Source organism: Ixodes scapularis, unplaced genomic scaffold, assembly GCF_016920785.2.
Source record: "Ixodes scapularis isolate PalLabHiFi unplaced genomic scaffold, ASM1692078v2 PGA_scaffold9__187_contigs__length_104089568, whole genome shotgun sequence".
In the NCBI taxonomy this organism is placed as follows: Eukaryota; Metazoa; Arthropoda; class Arachnida; order Ixodida; family Ixodidae; genus Ixodes; species Ixodes scapularis.
This window is the reverse complement of record NW_024609884.1, coordinates 83,091,887-83,109,653: the sequence shown is the minus strand read 5'-3', so window position 1 is coordinate 83,109,653 and position 17,767 is coordinate 83,091,887. Positions and strand designations below refer to the sequence as shown.

The 17,767-nt window shown below is 47.8% G+C and overlaps 2 non-coding genes across 2 annotated transcripts; one reads left to right on the top strand and one right to left on the bottom strand.

Annotated features, from left to right (window-relative positions):
- Window positions 1-3,985: 3,985 nt before the first annotated feature.
- Window positions 3,986-4,057, top strand: Trnac-gca. Its single transcript has one exon. It is a non-coding gene; the product is annotated as a tRNA-Cys (tRNA).
- A 5,318-nt stretch (window positions 4,058-9,375) lies between these two features.
- On the bottom strand, window positions 9,376-9,447 carry Trnac-gca. The gene has a single exon. It is a non-coding gene; the product is annotated as a tRNA-Cys (tRNA).
- Between the last annotated feature and the right edge of the window lie 8,320 nt (window positions 9,448-17,767).

Sequence of the window (17,767 nt, the reverse complement as noted above, 5' to 3'; positions counted from 1 at the left end):
CTCCAGTGCGATGATGCTCCATGGTGCTCTTGAAGCGACTGGTTTATAACGACCCTCTGGAAGCTTCGAAGATTTAAATGGACCAAGATGGCGATTTCCATGGCAACGTAGACCGATTAGCCAATCGCCTTGCTAAATTTGGGTCGTCTGTATGTTAGTATCCGTTTGTGTCCGGCTAGCAGGTAGGGAAGGCAATGGCGCTACTTTCCCAGGATCCAGTGACTTTAGGCTTCGATACCCCTTAATAAAGACACGTTAAAAAAATTGACGTTTACAATTCTCTGAAATGCCGAATTGGAGTGAAGCTCTTGAGGTGGAGGGAGGAAGGGTACGAAGGGGAGGGTATGCCAGCTGCTCCCCTTCCGTACCCTCCCATCCTCCTCTCCTGTTCCCATCCCACTTAGCGTAAAAATTTCGCTAAATTTCCCGCTAAATTTAGTCGGGAAATTTTCCCGCTGAATTGACGTGTGACGTCACATGACACGTCATCTGAAATTTTAAGTGTGACGTCACGTGACGTCACACGGGTAAAATGTTTCCTCTAAATTTAGCGGAAAAATTTTCCGCCAAACTTAGCAAAAACTTTTACCGCAAATTTTAGCGGGAAAATTTTACCCTCGTGACGTCACACGTGACGACACGCGTGACGTCACGTGTGACGTCATTTTGGGAAACAGCCCTTAATGCAACGCGCGGTTACGCCGACGCCGCTCGACCCAGAAATGGGTGCCTAGGAGCTGTGCACTAAAACAACGTTACATTAATGAACGATTTTTATGCAAATTGAATGATTCTGATCGATCATCGCAAGCCAAGATAAAGAACGAAGCATATCCAACTTTGGCGTTCCGCTTCGTTCCACGGAGGTCTACGAGGAGGCCCTGACACTGCCTAATCAGATCATAATTATAGTGTTGTCTCGAATAGTTACATGCTGAAACAAAAATAGGCTCTATCATTCGCTGCGAACCAAGATAGCCATGAATGACTGACTTTGTCGTCGTCTTTTATCAATTCAGCGATCCGCTAATCTTGATTCAGATCAGCCTAAACTCCAAGTCCACCCCACTATATTTTTTTTTTTTTTGAAATGCCACTCTTTTACATGTCGTCGCTTTCACGAATTTTTTTCTTTATAAAATAAAACTTACGCCACGCTTTTGGTTTCTGTGTTGTTATGTTTTACTGTTGAAACACTCCTACTGGTTCCACGCGCTCGATCGAGCGAAGTGAGTTCGTCAAACTCACTCCAAGCCAAGTGTGTTCCTCAGGAAGGAGCCGTGTGGCACACTACAGAAATGACACTATAAGGGCGAAGTGCACTCGCTTGTAGTGACACTAAACTAGCCCGTCTGACAGGGGTATTACCCCTAAAAAGTTGTAACTGAAAGTTACCAAGTTACTCGGAAAAGTAGTTAAGCTACAGTAGTTTGTGTAGAGAAGTTGAACTACGTCCAAGTCTTTCCCATTGCTCTTTTCCCTTTCTTTTTTAATTATCTACCCACGAAGGGTGCCGTGCAGAAAAAGTTTTTTTTGGCTTGCATGCTGATTGAAGGGGTGCTCACGCATTTGTCATCTTCGTATATCTCAAGGGCCTCTAACAGCTCCCTTGAAACCTGATTTTTATGGTGCCTTTTTATGTGAACGTTGTCGAGCGCTGCTTTACACAGACATGTCCGACAGTGGGCAGCTAAATGTCCTGGTCCCGCGAGGCTCCTAAGGTTTGCTGCATGTTCGCGTGCTCGGTCGTTAATACACCTACCGGTCTGTCCTATAGCAGCGCCCACATGTTAGCGGTACGTTATACATCACTCCTTTTTCAGATGGAGCGTATAGTGTGCGGTGCCTGGTGTTACTTTTTTTTGGTGTTTATTGGTGCTTGATTACTTTTGCGGCACATTGAACGCAATAACTTGGCAAGTAACTCCATTTGGCAAGCTCGGTTGCCCTCTGGATGCATACAAAAAAAAAAAAAAGCTCATCTTGGATGAAGCATAACACCTCTTCGGTGCAGTGAAACCTTTACAGGGACATTCACAGCGTGTGTCCAAAATCCTCCGTTCCGAAAAATGGCGGGAAGTTCGCCTCTTAACCGACTTTCTACGAATGAAATGTTCAACCCACAACGAGTTTCAAATCACCTCATCATGACCAATCACATCAAGGAACTTATATGCGCTAGGGACTATACCTCCCATTATGGCGTCACCAACTGGAATTGCATCGACAATTGTAGAACTGGCCTGGAAAGAACTACACTCTATTTCATAGGAAACCTACCAATATCACTTAGAGCAAGACATGTGCTAGAAAAAAAATTTACCTGAGCACCTGAGCACCTAAGCTTGAGGCTGTTGATAATCTAGGGCCGCAGATCATTGAACAAGGACTTCACGTCCTTGCTAGCCTAAACCACCAGGCCTAGGCTAAGGAAAACTTTGGATCCATTATACAAGAGTTGAGAAGCAAACAACTTAACCTATGCGTTTCAGAAAAGCAAAGTGGCTTCGTCGTTCTAACATTAGACATATATAAGTCAAAAGCGCACCAGGCCATAACAAAGAATTTTGCTCCAGTCGACAATCAACGTATCAAGGAAGCAGAACAAGCCATTCTCAGATTGCTCAGTGAAACTCAACAAGCCAGTTTCATGACCAAGACAAAAGCGGCAAAAAGGACTTACTGCCAGTGTTTTTTTCAGCCAAGGCTCATAAAGGAGGAGTTCCTTTCAGGGCCATTGTCTCAGAACGAACCACTTCGCAGGCCTGCGTGTCCAAGTTTTGACCCAACAACTTTCCAGTGTACAAACTGATGACCCTTTCTGGATACAAAACTCAGAACATGTGATATCCTTTCTTCAAAAAGAGGGACACCTCATCGCCTCCTGGTTCTCTATAGATGTACAAGACATGTATTATTCTATTCCACATACAAGCCTCTTACAAGTCAATCAATCCACCATCGAAGAAAGAGGACTTTTCACTTTCCAAAATAATGCAGGGATGAGCTTAGACAATTTCTGGGAAATTCTACTATTCTACCTGTCAGCGACAGTAGAAGCGCATCAAGAACACCAGTACGTGCAAAGGAGGGATGTGTGTATTGGCTCACAAGTGCCTCCACTTTTATGTGATATGTCTCTTTCAATGTGTGGACGGGACGAGCCATCCAGGAGGTCCTGGATGGCTCGTCCCGTGGACGATTTTCTTATTTTATGCACCACAGAAGTTAACGAAAAAGAAGATGGATGCCTCAACTTCACCTATCAGACTCCTGTGGACAATTCCATTCGGTTTCTGGATTTAGCTTTGACATTCCGGGCCTGCCCCGAACGCCTGCGCCCAACACTACCTTTACCGCCACAACTGGCTGATATCAGACTTAGCGACGACGAGATATAACCACCCCATTACCCTCACAAGCAAAAAGAAGACGCAAGCGCTCCCGCTACGTCCACGTAGAAGCCATGAAATTCCGGTGCGACGACAGACCGTTCTGAAGACGATGAGCGGCCACCGCCCATCACCAACCGCCCCGAACGGCGAGTGGTGACCAAGGAAGCACGTCTGTCCTGGCCACCCTAGCATCACTTGCAGAGACCACTGCTCCCAACGCAACGTTATCGTCGACGAAGGCTGTGCATGTAACTGGAGACTCACGGCGTCACTATACCCACTGCCAACAACTCCACAATCATGGCGTCTACCCTGGGAGGTGACCAATAAAAACCAGGTGCAAAAGAAACTTCCCTCTACCATCCCCCCCCCCCCCCCCCCCCCCCCCGAGATGGGAATGATGTGGGATTTATCTAAAAGAAAAGAATAAAGATGGCTTGTGAGGCGGGTGAAGCAAGCTCACGCTCACCACGAGTGCGGGTCAGAACGGGTGTGGGCACCAGCGAAACGGTTGTCAGTTCTTAAGTCTCCATAAAACTTAGTTACGAACCGTGGTTACAAATAAAATGGCTTCCGTGGTCTCTTCACGTGGGGGTGTAGCTCAGGGGTAGAGCATTCGACTGCAGATCGAGAGGTCCCTGGTTCAAATCCAGGTGCCCCCTATTCTTTTACAACTTTGAGCGTTAAGTAGTTTGCTCAGTTTGGCAAGAGCTCGCGGCTCTTGTGACATTCGATGCTGCCCTTGATATTTCTGCATGGAGCTGTCTTTTTATGTTCGTTTTTATTTATTACAAAGCCAAGAACGTCATGCATCTGCGTTTGAAACTGCAATACTTTGTAATAATGGACAAAGAGCGTGTTGTTCGTGTCAAGATTGAATAAGGAATAAACATGTAAGACGAACACGACGGAACCAGATATGTCAACTAGTAAAATACGCAAAGGCATTCTAAAACCGAGCAATTGATCAAATGCGGGAAAATTGAGGAGAGGGAAAGTAACCAAGAGAGGAAGGTGGAAAGAGACGATAAGATAAAATTCAAAGTCAGGTCGACAGAGTCATCTCTGATTTGAGAAATTCAACTTCAGTTTTCATCAAGAACAGTGAGGGATTAGAAACGTTGTTGTTTGCACTGTTGATGCCGAATGACTCTGTGATCTTCCGGCCGTATATCTACTGTTACGCGCCGCAAAGATTCTCGTCCTTTCAAAACGAGGCTTGCAGTCTGTGCACGAGCTTGCGTGCATGACTATGGGATGATAAGAATCAGGCGAGGCTGCAACATGGAGCAAACATAGAAAGAACATATCTTTAGGGGAATCGTGTTTTAAAGCTCGTCGATGCGAAACTCGGATTATTTCGAATGGTGTGCGTGCCTCCACCGCCGAAGTGCATTCGTCGCATGTTTATGGGCGGTTACGCAGCGGACGCTACGAGCTATCCTAGCCAATCCCGCTCTGTGGACGTAGCCCGTGATACGCTTTCCGCGCGTCGCTGTGCCCCCTCTCTCTAAGGTCACGTGACACTCACGCGGCCTTGGATTGGCTCCGATGGCTCGTAACATCCGCTGCCCTTAAACGCAAGGGGAAACGGAGTATAGTTCTGTCCCGGTTGGACAGCGCAAGTCTCGTTTATCTTGAGCACCTTTTTAAGTCCTTTAAAACTTTATAGATTCGTTCTCCTAAAATTATTAACCTAAAATGATGCGTAGCTACTGAATGTTGTATTTTTGTTTTAATTTTGATGGGGCCCAAATTTGATGGCGCAGTATGTATTTTTCGTGTTTCTTTGGAGTAACGCCAAAGTAATCGAGTAAAGTAACGGAGTAATTAATCGATTACTTTTTACAAGTATTTGTAACTGTAATTAAGTACTTCTTTGAAGTAACGGGCGCAAGTCTAGGCTGGTTTACCTACTAAAATGGACTGGCTGTGAGACCAAGATTCGATATTTGCGTATGGGTACATTTCAGACTCCTGCTTGATGAAGGTTGTTATCCGACCAAATGACCCACTTGATCTTCTTTTTTGATCACCAAACTTACCAAAACCAAGGCGTCACACAAAATATTAACGCACCATCTCTCAGCTGGACTGATTTTGCTGTTTAGAAATTATTAAAATAAGAGCACACTTTTCAGTGAACAGCGCGCTTCCATGTCTTTCACGCGTTTACAGGCGGCTTCTCAAGTCCAGTCTCCAAGTGAGTCACTGTTTATTCTAAAAAACCTCGGGCTGTGTTTTCTTTCCCTAAAATTTCGGTCTAAATTCCCGCAGGCGTAATTCGCCGACAAGAACCCTAGCATTCTCGTTTCTAATGGTGAGGTCCGCTCGCAGATATCGAGCGCTCCAAAAACGCTCCATTTCGAGCGCTTTTGAAGCGTTTACTAAAAAGTAAGTGAAAAATAACAACACGCGCAAAACGCATACAATCATGTTATATTAAGTTTCTAAAAATAAATTTAGAGTTTGTAACCATTAGACAAAAGACAAATTTAGAATAAGTAACCATTAGACAAAAAGTGAACATATTTGTTTGGCGGACATACTGAAGATATCTATATCGAGTTCATACAAACGATTCAGTAAATGGGGGAGGGTATATCTTAACTAGGGGTGTGCGAATATTAATATTTTCGAATACGAATCGAATACGAATAGTTAGCCTCGAATATCGAATCGAATATCGAATAGTCGAAGGCAGGTGCATTTATTCAAAGCATTTTTATTTTCACATGTCGGAACTGCAGTCAATTTTTCTTTTAATTTTTGATTTTTTTTTTCAACTGCAGAACTCCAATTGATTTTTCTGCATGACAACTTGTAATCTTCCGTACAACTAGAATTTTCATTTTTGTGTTTTTATTCTCGTTAGCACCAGTGAGGCACTGGTGTTAACAAGAATAAAAACACAAAAAACAAAAATTCTAGTTGTAGGGAATATCACAAGTTGTCATACAAAAAAATCAACTGCTGCTCGTGGTCAGGAAAGAGGCGGTCCCTTCGAGCGGAAACTACACCTCCAGTCACAGAAAAAAAAAAAAAAACACGCTCACTCGGCACTGAAGTAGCAGGCAATGCCAGGTATTTGATGCAAAGCTTCGCCAGACTCGGATATCTTAAGCACCCGACAGTTCGGCACCACTCACACGGATCAATTTCTCCCTTTGGCAGTGCCTCCTCTTCATAAGCTACAACTTCCCATTCTGAAGCTGAAACCACTTCGCTTTCTATTGCACTTTTGGCTAAGTGGTCAAATGATTGCCAAACATTGCTGATGGCGTTGAGCCTGCTCTTTTGACTGTGTTGCAGCTTCCGGCTGGGTTTCTTCAGCAGCATCACATGAGGCTATCTCTTGCAGCACCAGAGCTTTTAGCCATAATTTTTTCTTTTCAGCTTTACAAATAGTGGACTTGAAGCGTGGGTCCAAGAACATAGCAAGGGTCTTATCAGTTCTGCGGGAAATTCTGATGCCCAGCACAGTTACCTAGACTGTGGAGCATACTAAAAATCAAAGAAACTTGGGAGGACAAAGACTTCTCAGCACTGGCAATAACGGTGTCATCAAACAATGGCTTCAATGCTTGTACATATTCAGAAGCATCTTTCCACACTGATGAACCAAGTCCATCGATGTCACAGTCCGAGGTAGCAAGCTTCACAGAGACTGCTTCTTTGAGTTCCAGAAGGCGAGACAACATTAGATACTGGTTATTTAATCTTCTCTCCACGTCTTCCACCAGACGTAGTGTGTCCTTTCCCATCTTCTTTTGGCACTCCTCAAGCCTTTTCTGAGCTGATGGACTGCGCTTGTAATGTCCCACACTATGCCTCACTTTCTTGCACAGGCGATCAATGGCCGGGAAACGGGATCTCGCGTCATTAATCGCCAGTTGAAGGGTATGCGCGAAGCGCGCCCTTTCAGTCCACGGAAGTCTCCTTACTGCACCACGGATGTTGCGCCCGTTATACGTTACGATGAACTTCGCACATTCATCGGGTATCTCTCAGTCATGGCGCATTTTATCCAACATAGTTGCAATGTTCACAGCACTGTGACTGGCTGCCATATGTCGAGTTTTGAATGCGAACCGCTTCATCATGAATTTTAGAGTGAGAAGATGACTGGTGATGGTCACGTAACTTTTGTTAGTGTGCGATTTCCACATGTCGCTTGTAAAGGCAATAGTGGTAGTGCCGCCTTCAAAGGCACTGTTGAGCTCTGCTTTCTCCTTCTTTCGGGTGTCGTCATACATCCGTGGCACAAGCACGCGCGACAGTGTGGAGAGCCGGATGGTAGGCGATAGTTGGGAACGGCTTCTGTCAGAAGTTCTTTGAAGCCGCGGTCTTTCACAATGCTGTATGGCTGTAAATCAAGCTCCATTATGGTCGCCACCTTGTTATTCAGCGCTCGCACCCTCTTTTCTGACAGGGGACTCCGTGCGGCGCACGAAGTCCGTCAGTGTCGGTTGATCTTTTCCTGACGTACCAGCGGTAATCTCACGATATTCTTTCAACAACGCAGGATGTTCTTTGTGAGAGTTGACAAGGGGCGTTGTCGTACTTGTGGGCGCTTTAAGCGTTGACTCGCATGCCGTACATTGCGCCATCGATGGCGTCACCGTCGCAAAGTATTTCCAGATAGCGCTCCTCTCTTTTCGTTTTGGTGCCGTTTCCCGTTCGTTTCTCCGCTTCGCAGACGGTTTCCCGCAAAACACCCCTCCATCCGCCATAACACGAGTGGGCAAACGCGAAAGTGAGCAGTTTAAAAAGTCAGGAGTCACAACGGCACAAACTCGCAGATTACCGTTACCGACACCGACGCCACCAGTTTAGGTTGAAGCCGCCATGCAGCTACGTCGCTGCAATGGGCCTTACCGAAACCGAAGCCGAAAGCAAAACTTACGCTTACGAATACGTTCTCGAATATTCGATTCATTTCGAATATTCATGTTACGACGAATATTTGAAAAATACCGAAGACTTAGTTTACGAATCGAATACGAATATTAAACGTATAATATTCGATTCGTATTCGAAATTTTGAATATTCGCCCACCCCTAATTTTAACATCTGATCCCATAGTTGGTTCATGAATGTGGCACTATTCATATCTCAGCATTACGAGTCGGATAATTTGCTTGTCTAAATTCAAGTTGGGAAATAGGTAGATACATATTTTCGTTTTGTCTCAAAGACCTTTTGTAGGAGAGTGCGAGTTTATTGTCCGAGTTGATCTACCGCCAAACATGAAACCCATGCAAAGAAAAGAGAGTGCACTCCCTTCCCTTGAGCTACGGGAGCCAATACATAGGTCAGACTGGCAGTTGCAGAAATCACCGACTCCGGGAACATGACAATGAGGTTTCTAAGGCCTCACCAGATTCCTATCATCCTATAGTCAGGCACGCCCGCTCCTGCACAGACTGCAAGCCTCGTTTTGAAGGGACGAGAATCTTAGGGGCGGATAACAGTAGATGCGGCCGGGAAATCATAAAGTCATTCGTCATGAACAGCGCAAACTACGTTTCCCGTCCCTCACTGTTCTTGATGAAACCTGAAGTTGAATTTCACAAATCAGATAAGACTCTGTCGACCTGACTTTGCATTTTATCTTATCGTCTCTTTCCTCTTTCTTCTCCTGGTTACTTTCCCTTTCCTACATTTTCCCGCATTTGATCAGCTGCTCACTTCTGGAATTCCTTTATGTACGTTGCTAGTTGAAAGATGTAGTTGCATTGTTTTCGTCTTACATGTTTATTCCTTCTTCAATCTTGACCCGAACTAACACGCTCTCGTCCATTAATACAAAGTATTGCAGCTTCAAACCCAAATGCTTCTGGGCTTTAGAATAACTAAAAAAGAACGTAAAAAACAGCTCCATGCAGAAATAGCATTGGCAGCATGGAATATCACAAAAAGATCGGCGAGTTCTCGCCGAACTAAACAGACAATCTAACGCTCAAAGTTGTCAAAAATAGGGGGCACCCGGATTTGAACCAGGGACCTCTCGATCTGCAGTCGAATGCTCTACCCCTGAGCTATACCCCCACGTGAAGAGACCACGGAAGACGGTTTATTTGTAATGAAGTGTTTATATCTTGTGACGGAAAGACTCTGCTTCAAACCGCGAAGACGTCATAGATAAACCTCAGGCTAAACTTTCTGTGACCTCGGCCCACCATTATTTTGATACGGCCTATTCGCATGTTGAGCAACTGACTGCACGCAAAGCTTCCAAGACGACTTTCGTTTCTTGGGAACCCAACAAAAAGACAAAGGGGGCCTTAAGAAGCGGTTGCTTTTGTTGTATGCTCTCTCTCGAAGCCACTCAAAAATCCCACCATAGTGTGCCTTCTCTCTCTCTCCCACCCATCATGTGCGCTTCCAATACCACCTAGAACACAAGGCCTGCGCGTTTCCTCCTCTAAACGTCATCACTAGTAGATCCCCTCAGCGCCCCCTAGCTAGCCCGGATGAGCAACATCGTCTGCTACATCGTCTGCTCCATCGCCTGCTTCGGTGGTTTGTGTAACAGATAATGAAACAGATGCTCACGAAGAGTGTCTCTTGGAAATAGCATACGATGAAGTTAGACGTTCACGTGGAGCGTCAAATGCATGAGTGAAATTGCCTTACTGCTGCGCGAAGGGCTGAAAAGCCCTTCGTTGGACGCTGGACGCTGACACTGGACGCCATTTTCCAGGGCGCTGTTTATACCCCGGGTAGCTGCTTCGAAACGCTCTACCGCAGAACGAGCGCGCGCGCTAGAAATGCGCGTCTCAAAGCCAGGAGCGCGTGCTAGCTCGCGCTCCTGGCCGAGGGAGCGTTCGCGTGCACGTCGCAAATGCACTGGAAGCTCGCTATCAGCTCGCGCTCAGCAGTCACGCACACAGCTGCGGCCGCAAGTGAATGCGACGTAGTTGCGACGCGGCCCCTACTCTCGTCAAGCTTCGGGGTGTTTGCCGCTTGGGGCGGGTCGGGGATCTACTAACGAAACGTCTTGCGCAGGCCTTGTCTTCTAGGTGGTATTGGCGCTTCTCCTTTTCCCTCTCAACCTTTCCGTCTCCGGCGTCCCGGGGAGCGCTGTCCCTTTCAACTTCTCGTTCATACACTCCCGCACGCTTCTGGGCTAAAACGGCAGGTGCAAGTTATAAAACTAAAAACTTGTTCCGCCTCCCTCATTCTTGCGGGCCCTTTTTGCGGCTTGGTTTGGACCACCCTTTCACGCGCCTCAGTGATACACTCGCCTTCCCCAATTCGGGGCGCCGAAATTGGCGAAAAGGAACGTCGCCGGCGATCTTCGGCTGTTAGATGTTACGTCACGTTCTCGCTCCACCAGCCAATCGAGTGCGGCCTCCGTCGCTATGCGTCCTATCGCTGTGGCGTCATCCCGTGGCGACGTTGCGAACTTTATATATGTTTCTCCAGACCAGTCCAAGGCCAGCGCATGTACCAAAACACTAATGCTAACGCACTAAAAACATATATATATATATTCTGAAGTATGGTGGAAGGTGTCACAGCGGTACAACCTTGCACGCTTGTTTACCCGTCAAATGTGCCCACGCGCTTTTGTGTACTCCATGACATCAAAACAACGAACGGCGGAGGAGGAGAGGAGCTCCTGGTCTCGGATGGTGATGAGCTGGCGCCGGCATAGTAGGGTGCCAAGTCGATTACAGCGGCGTCGGCGGCAGGTGCAGTAAGGAGTCCCATGTACGGCGGCTGGGAGCAATCACACGATCGATGACATAGTGGATTACGTCACCGGAAGTTTTCGCGGCGGACGACTACGCGATTTCCCGGATAGGTTCCTACTAACACCTGTCGATTTTGATATTTTGACATACGCTTGCAATGCAAGCACTTAGATATATATTTTAGGAACTCAGTGTCTCTCTACTCCGTCTCATCCTACGACGGGCCCAATGCTACAGGCCGCCGGGTCCACTCACGAGCTCGTGAGAAACCACGTGGTAGATTTGATCCGGCGTACGTATCGTGCAGTGCGCCAAGACGCGTCATGCGGAGGCTAGTTTTTCGTCTGCTTATCGAGCCCTCGAGGCGGCTCCGTCTGCTCGCTACTACTGAAGACTACTGAAGGGATTATACCTACCATCTAGAAGCGATGGGGCGAAGAGAACTCGGGGTCAGAACCAGTGGCTGTTAAGAAATGAAAATGAGTCGGATCGAATGTTCGACACGGGAGCGCATGTGCGGACTAGAGCCACGTACGGACTACATGCAGAAGCGAGATACGGGTCCGGGTAAGTAAACAAAGGTTGGGTTGTATTGTTATGGCTAAAGCGAAACGACTTTTATGTCAGTGTTGTCAGCGTGCCCTCCAAGTTCTCCGAACAGTTGACATGTTTTCCAAATATGGCCATGAATATTTATGAAACTAAATACCATGTACCTTTACTTTACCAATATAAAATAGCGCACTCTAACGAAAGAGAACCATATGCGTAAGACCAGTGCTCTTCGTAGTCTGCATATCGAAATTTCTCTCGCTCACTCTTTCGCAATGCGGATGCAAGCTTTTCTGAGGTAGTGCTCCGCCCGCCAGCCTTCGGGCCCTAGTTCATCGTAGGGTGAGATTCCGAAACATGGTTTATTTCGGTTCAACGTGCCGAAATATCAGAGTCGCGTCAAACTCAAAATGTTTCAAGGTTGAAGCTGAGTACGTTCGTTGCAATTAGACGTTACTGAAGATATAAACATTGCGGACGAAACCACCTGGAAACATTTGTTGTCAGGAGCCGCCCAGGGCAGAAGAGGGGGACGTCAAGGCCGCCAACTGGAGACAAAGCTATTCCTGTCGTGCATAAAAAGCGGGGAGAGAAAACATTATGGGGGGCATGCACCATTCCCGTATACGCCCCAAGAATCTCGCGGCCGTATCGTCCCCTATGTGAACCGATAGCACGCGCGGGTGAGAAGCCCGGGCGGCATGAGGAGGAGGAGCATGTCTATAATGAACAAGAATTTCTGATGAGTTCCCTCTCGTGCTCAGGTGGCGTCTGACCAATGTACTCCGCGCCGCAAGACAGCGGTACAAAACAGGCCCGTTCGGACGCGCAAAGCACTCCGATCGTGATGCCGGTGATGTCGGGGATTCGCTCACGAGGCGTCGCAGGGAACCCAGCATTAGCCGACGAAAAAGCACGACGTCGACTTAGTACCGTTGTGCAAGTGCCCTCGGGCGGTGTGGCCTTTGGTGGTGGTACGGTGCGACTACGAATTTCGAGGGGTGGGTTGGTTTTGTTTGACTGAGAGGAGGCTTAGAAATTAGCCCTATTGGAAAGACCAGTATGAAAATCTAACTAGTCAGACTGGTATTTGGACTGGTCAAACTGGTATTTGGACTGGTCATACTGGTCTAACTGGAAATCAAATTGGTGCAACTGGTAGCCAGACTGGTCTAACTGGCAGCCAGACTGGTCTAACTGGTAACCATATTGATCTAACTGGTCACCAGATTGCCTTCTAACTGGTCACCAGATTGGCCTGACTGGTCACCATATTGGCCTAACTGGTCACCAGATTGGCCGAACTGGTCACCAGATTGGCCGAACTGGTCACCAGATTGGCCGAACTCATCAGCAGATTGGCCCAACTGGTCACCAGACGCCGAACTGGTCTCCAGACTGGCCGAACTGGTAATCAGATTGACCAAACTGGTCACCAGATTGGCCAACCTGGTCAAACTGGTTACCAGATTGACCCCTCTTTCACACTTTATTAGTAGGGGCGTGCGAATTGTTTTTTTTTAATTTATTGGCTTTTAAATTATTACGGCATGATTGAGCGTTCACTTTTTACTAAGAGATTCATCCCGTGAGCCGTTCAAAATACTCTCAGAGGTATGACATTGCTCCAAAAAAATTAACATGCTGGGAATATTTTTTGTTGCTTAGCTGGTCACCGAGAAATTCCGAACGTTCAAAACGACCAGTATAAAACACGGAAACGTAGAGCTCGGAAGTAGTGATGGTGTTAGTGTGCTGTTGTATTGTTGTTTGTATGTGCCGTGTATGTGTATGCGCTCAATGTATGTTCAGCTGATGCTTGTAGTAGGCGTGTTTTGTCTACATGTGTGTATATTAAGGATTTCCGAAGCGCAGTGGTGGCACAAACAAATAAAACTATTTTTGTCGAACCAGCGTGGCAAGTCAACCAGTGATCAGTTCAACCACCATGACCAGTTAAACCACCATGACCAGTCAACCAGTATGACCTGTTCAACCACCATGACCCAACCAGTTTGACCAGTTCAAACCACCTTGACCAGTTCAACCATTATGAAACTGGTCAAACTGGAGCAATAACGAAGTTTGAAACTGGTAACAGTTTGAACTGGTCTTTCCAATAGGGAGTGCTTTCAATCAGGTCGCGAGGGTAGCCACGTTTACGCACGCTGGTCAATCTCGCATTAAAAATAATTGAAAGACGTTTACAAATCTCTGTAGTGCGAAATTAGTGCGCAGTTCTTGAGGAGGAGGAGGGGAGGGTGTGGAGGGGAGGGTATGCCCCTCCTCCGTACCCTCTCCTTCTCCCCTCTTCCACTCCTCCTCCTCTCCTCTTACTCTCCTCCTGCTCCTGCGTACCCTCCCATCCTCCTTCACCGTACCCTACCCTACTCCTCCTCCATTACCTCACCTCCTCCCACAGTTTCACCGCTAAATTTAGTTGGAAAATTGACGCCACGTGACCTCAGCAGAAATTCAGTTTCCCCGCTAAATTTAGCGGGGAAAATGACGCCACATGACTTCGTGTTACGTCACCCATGAACGAATTCAGTTTCTCCGCTAGATTTAGCGGGGAAAATGACATCGCGTGACCTCAACACCAATTCAGTTTCCCACTAAATTTAGCGGGGCGGTTACGCCGACGGCGACGCCTCTAACCGCGGAAACGGGCGCCTAAAGGTTCGTTCATACTTCAACGTAACGTCGACGGGCGCGGCGTAGCGCAGCTCACACTGATCGTGATTGGTCGGAGATATCGAGTTCCTGGTCGCCGGCCAATGAAAGGCGCACGCTCTGCGCTACGCTGTGTTCACTGCGCTCAATGTCGGAGTATAAACAGCCCTTAAGAGCTGCGCTCTAAAACTAAGGCACGAATACATCGACATACACAGCTCCTTCTCGGCTTCTCGTGTGTGTGTGTGTGTGTGTGCGGGGGGGGGGGGGAGGGTATAGCTCAGTGGTGGGCCCTCATGCACTGTGACGGTAAAGAACGAATCACCTCCTTGTTATCAAGGGAAGTAAACCAGCGTGGAGGCATTTTGTTGATGGTTTTCCTTATGCCAGTTCATTGACAGTGGCTACAGAGCAGGAGAGACTAGTGTTGGAAGACGCTGCGGGCTCGGCTATGCCTGGGCTTTCCTACACCACCACGTGAGGACTGCCAGTTGCTTGCTGGAGTTTTGCTCTCGTCCGGTCCTGATTGTTGCTTTGGTTTTTATTCATAGTCTGGAAATATTATATTGCGGCCTCTGTGTTTCCCTTTACAGCGAAGCTGTATACCTCTACCAGCCAAGTAAATTTTCGTGTCGTCGTTTTATGCAAAAAACTCACGGCGAGCAATTTAAGACAAAACAGCATATCTCCTTTGAAATCAGGCATACAGAATACCGCTCAGTATCCGTTTCAATAAAGAAAACCACAAAACAAGCATCAAAACCACATGATGGATGATAAGGCGCGTGTGACCAATAGGAACACCCTCCCACGCGTTCCGGTAAAGATTAGGTTGCAGCTGCTTCGAAAGGGGTTGACGTCATTCAAAGCCCTCGCGTGAAGTGCGAACCGCATAATAGATGATAACGGCGCCTGCTGCCGCGGCGGCGGCAGCTTGCGACGTGGGGAGTGACGTCACTAGCCTTTCGTATATAAAAGAAGAACCGGCCTACACCCCGTTTCACCTTACGCCCGGACGCAGCGGATGCTACGAGCTATCTTAGCCAATCCCGTTCTGTGGACGTGGCCTGTGATACGGTTTCGGCGCGTCGCTGTGCCCCCTCTCGAAGGTCACGTGACACTCACACGGCCTTCGATTGGCTCCGATGGCTCGTAACATCCGCTGCGCTTAAACGTAAGATGAAACGGAGTATAGCAACTGATTTCGTTGTTGTTGCAGCACCGCGATGAATAGGCCACGCATAGTTAAGCCTCCCGAGGAGCAGCGTGAATACTAGGAGCGGCAAAGGGAAAAGAAACGGCAATACGACCAGCGGCGGCGTGCTGCAACCGGCGGCAGCATTCCGTATAGTGCAGTAGGCAATCGTTGCAGGTGATACCACAGCTTCGCTGACAAACCGCCTTCAACGCGTGGATTGGAACCCCAACGTTTTTTTGGAAGCTTGCATTTTATGTCGGACTCTCGTACTGTTTCGTAGTGTTTCGTACTGTTTCGTACTGTTTCGTACTGTTTCATAGGTCTTCTGGCCGCACAGTGTGAGTAGTAGGGCCCTCGTTTTGGTGTCGACTGTCGCTCCGTTCACTTCGAAGTAGAAGCTGAGCCGCTCCGCCAATGATGCCCATCCTGTGCCTGTGAACTCCTCCAGCGTATACCCTGGGCATTGTCCACACGTCGGGCGATGCCTGCGTTGCCCGTCCGCTACCTTATCGCCAGTGTTATGTTGCCTCAGCTATGAGAATAAACAGAGAGCTGGTATACACAGCTTGCAAGTCTCGTCATTGCTGGGTACTGACGATTGTTTCTACTTTCTGGTTTCTTCGAATTACAACTTCTGCAGTGTGAAACTAACGCGGCGAACCGAACGCTCGCGGCGCCTAAAATACTGGCATGGCCGCGAATGATGTCACATGCAAGCTCTGTATTTGTCATCTCATGAGTCGCTCTTTATCAGTGCCAGCACGCACGCAGAGAGCAAAGCACGCGCTCGCAACGCTCGCAGTCTTTCTCGTCGGCCAGAGGCCGGCCGATACATCACACTAACGCATTAATAAAACTCTTAACAGCGGGTGGGGTAAAATGTGCGAACCCAGTCAAGAAATCGCGCGGTAGACAGTCGAATAAAGACCCTGTCACCCAACATCAGTGTTCTACAGGTGTTGTGCACAGCTTGGTTTTCCAGGACTCTCGTTTATGCCAGATTTTAACGCGTCAAATATTTATATGAGCTGAGCTTCCTTATAGTTCACCTTCTATAGATTTGATCTGTAGCCAGATTGGAGCAATGTTACTGAGAGTTTTTTGAACAAGTGCTTCGGTAGGGCAAGATGTTTTGAAAGCGGAAGGTGTTTTGGGGCATTTGAATGGGATATGTGAATATTGATTGTAATATTAAGAGAGGCTGTGTTAGTTTGCCCCACACACTGCATTCGGCAAACTTGACACTCCAAAAGGTATACGACACTCGGGGTGCAGCACGTGAGATCGCCGAGATTTTTTCATGTTGAAAATAAATTTAGTGGGAATGGCGCTGTCTCCTGTGACATGCGCGCACATCTTCACTGAGGCTTTTTAAGCTGTATACACCCTGAGAACGAGGCAGGGCTGGGCAGTATAGCGATACAAATGTATCGCGATGCTATTGTCAACGGCTTGAGCAAGCGTCATGCGAATGCGTTGTGGCAAGCGCTGGAGAAACAATTCCCGTAGAATCGGATTCTTCGCGTCCGAAGCTTGCTCCCAGCAGCTGGCGCATGCGATGAAGTAGCTGAGAGGGTCGACGGTCGCCCAGCTCTTCTGTGTTCAGGAGCTGCTGTAGCCTTGAAGCCTCTGACTCCGTCTTCCCAGCGAGGATCGTCCGCTTGATGTAGTCGTAGGCGTCATGAGGAGGGGGAGACGCCAGCACGTCGTCCAGCTCATCAGCCACCTCTGGGGGAAGAGCGGAAACCACATGGTAGTAGCGGGCGGTCTGGCTCCTGATGCGCCGCAGGTGGAATTGTGCTTCCGTTCGGGAAACCAGGCCCGAGAGTTTTTCGCCCAAAAGGCTGTAAGGCGGAGGCGGACGGTGGAGAAAGCTCCGTTGGAAGAGGTGCCAGCAGCACTCTGGTTCATGTTGGTCGGACGTCCGGAGTCACCAGTTTGTCGGCGGTGTTCTATCAACGCCAGAGGAAAGATGCAGGCGCTCGAACCAGAGCTTTGGCTAGAGTCAACTTCTTTCTCTTTATTTCCCTGGCTCCCAAGCCACGGGCGCTAGCAGAGGCTGGCGCTCGTGATAGCCAGCATTGCGAGCCTAGCGCATCTGTCTGTGTCACTATAGTATGTTAGACATGCTATCGAGTATCTCTATCTCTGTATCGAGATACATATGAAAAAAGATCAAGGTACACTCACATGGCCTCCGATTGGCTCCGGTGGCTGTGTTGTAAATGCGAAAGCATGCAATCCG